We start from the raw sequence: 2,698 nt of genomic DNA on the forward strand, positions 1-2,698 counted from the left end.
CTTGCTCTAGCCATGCCCAGGTGGGGAAGACCACGGACCTCATGCTTCCCAGAACATTGGTAGGAAGCTGTCGGCTGCCTAAAGGCAAAATGCCCCCATTAGAAGCGGCTTTCTTTACCTTGGACTCAGGCGACGGTGTGTCTGGAGAGCGCCTGGGAACCCACATCGAGCCCCCAGCCCTCTGTCTGGGGTTCTAGAAAGCGAGGAGTATCCCGGAATGCAGTCTTTACCCAGAAAGAAAAGAGCAGAGCAGGTGTGAGTTAGGAGAGCCCCCCTCCCCCATCCCCTGAGCCAAGTTCAGTTAAGTTTTTCTCTGTGATCACCAAGTCCGAGGTGGGAGCCAACAGCCAAGGGGAGAAGGACTTGGCCTCCTTCTGCAGGAAGAAGTCCAGCCAGAGTGAAACCCTAGAGCCACAAGGGAAGGACTCTGAGGAAACTGGAGACAAAGTTGACTTTTTACCCAGCAGGAAATCTCATCTTAATCCTGATGAGGACAAGGCTTTAAAAGGCACCCCTTACCCTTGCCTTCTCTTCTCCTGGCTTCCAGACCAGCCTGCAGTGGAGATGGTGGATGACAGTGACCAGCTTTGGAAAAGGAGCCATGAGGGGAGGAGGCAAGAGGCAAGGGGTTGTAAGGAGGGAGACCCAACAGCGCCTTCCAACACCAGCTTCTCTTCTAATCTAGAAGGGTGAACCTGGACTGCATCTCATCTCCATTTTCGCACTCCTCTTGTGGCCGGTCTTCAGGGACCTGGCAGAGGAGTGGGCAAGTGGAGGGCTGTCAGGCCTTGATCCCTCCCCTCTGGGGTGCAGGTGGCTGATAAGCTCACACATCTGACTACTTCAGAAAGCCGCGGGCTCTGAATGGAACCTGCTCTTCAGTTCCTTTTCTGAAGCAGCTGCACAAATCCCACCAAGAATTCCCTACTTGGGAGGTCACTTCCCCCAGATCGCCAGGTTGTGTGTTGACTACTAAAAGGTGACAGATTCTCGCGTACTGCCTGCCCTGCCCTTCTGGGGTCTTTGTGGGCCCCGGAATCCAGACCCATCCTCTGGGGAGTAGCGTGAAATCAAATGCCCAGCTGCTCCATTGGTACCACGTGACTTCTCTCTAAGCTCAGAGGCCCCTTGGCACAGATACTCAGAGGCACTAAGGGCTCCACCTGGCCCCTGAGAAAAAAATACAAGCAAAAGGGAGGCAGAGACCATCGCTGAGCCAAGAAATGACAAGTCAGCAGTAAAAAGCACCCACACACTTCACAGTTGTAAAATGGCTTTATGTTCCGATATGTAAAATAAAATGTCCATGCTATATAACAAAACACTTGACATTCCATATCCCGTTAGCTACTGTGTCTTCTAATAAAGTTTAATCTGTAGTGTGTGTGTTTATATATATATTTATTTATTTATTTATTTATATATATATATATTTATTTATATGTTTTTCTAAACCATTCTTCGTTTTTAACATCAAAATGTGTAATAAAATTTAAATAGATGTCTTTCCAAATACCCCCTCCAACGTTTCACTTTATTGGGTTAATTCATTTGTAACAAGCAAAGCTGAATTTGACATGTGGCCTGCATTTGTGAGATATATATATTTATTTATTTATTTCCTTATTTATATAATATATAAATAACTATTCAGCATGCAAAGAGTTTAGTGACTTCCCAAATTTGATTACAGAGTTCACACCAGCCACATGGATGGTCTGGTGATGATCAATGCTAAAAAGCTGGGCTGACAACTATGAGATCCACCTCACCGGAGAAGAATTATCCTTACTCCTCAAGCACACTGGCTGAATTTACTGGAAGAAATGGATGTTTTCTCAATTCTCATTTTTATTTCTGTTTGGGCTTTCTTGCTGCAGAGGCAAGAAATTTCTGGGAGTGAACAGGCTCTGGAGATACCTGGCAGCAGCTCCACTGTAGTCTCCTGGGGACGTTGCCAGGTAAGTGTGTCTCATAATTGCTGGTCATGGGATGCAGATGGTGCCTGAGAGGCTGAGTTTTGCACACCAGAGTGAGAACTTGTATGTCGGGAACCAAGGGGGAAGGGCTTTGTACGTTATAGGAAAACCTGAATGATGACAGAGATGCTATTGGTTGCATTTTCCCTCCTCTTGAAGGAAAAATTTTAAAAAATGTTAATACCCATCAGGTGGCACTTAGCCCATGACTCTTTCTGAAAGTCAGACCTCAGAGCTCCAGGGATCAATTTCCAGGCCACTAACCGAGCAGCCAGCTCCACTCTCAGAGCACGCTTTGCTCAGCTGAGTCCACCTCTCAGGTAGCCTCACAGAATCGCCCGAAGCCAAAGGAGTGGCCTCCAGCTCCCAAAACAAGCTCCTCTGCTCCCCTTGCAAATAGAAGGCCAGGAACTCTAAGATGCGCACAGAGCCTCCCACCCCAGCGAGAGAATCTTCCCCCAGCTTTCCCTGTGGGAGAGACCTCACCACCTGGCCCCTGAGTAAGTCAAATATTATATTATAAAAATCTCTAAATAACTCACATGAACTCTCCACTCCCATCTCCTCCATGAGCATGTCAAGAGGTGTCAGATAACCATGGACCCCGGTCCAACAGCCAAAATTACTTCTTAGATTATTGTGTTTGTTTCCTTGTCGTGGCCTCAGTTGCACATCAGAAGATAGAGGCTCTCCAGTTACGCGCGCATGCGCGTCCACGC

The sequence above is a fragment of the Hipposideros armiger genome, unplaced genomic scaffold (genome assembly GCF_001890085.2).
Source record: "Hipposideros armiger isolate ML-2016 unplaced genomic scaffold, ASM189008v1 scaffold_29, whole genome shotgun sequence".
In the NCBI taxonomy this organism is placed as follows: domain Eukaryota; kingdom Metazoa; phylum Chordata; class Mammalia; order Chiroptera; family Hipposideridae; genus Hipposideros; species Hipposideros armiger.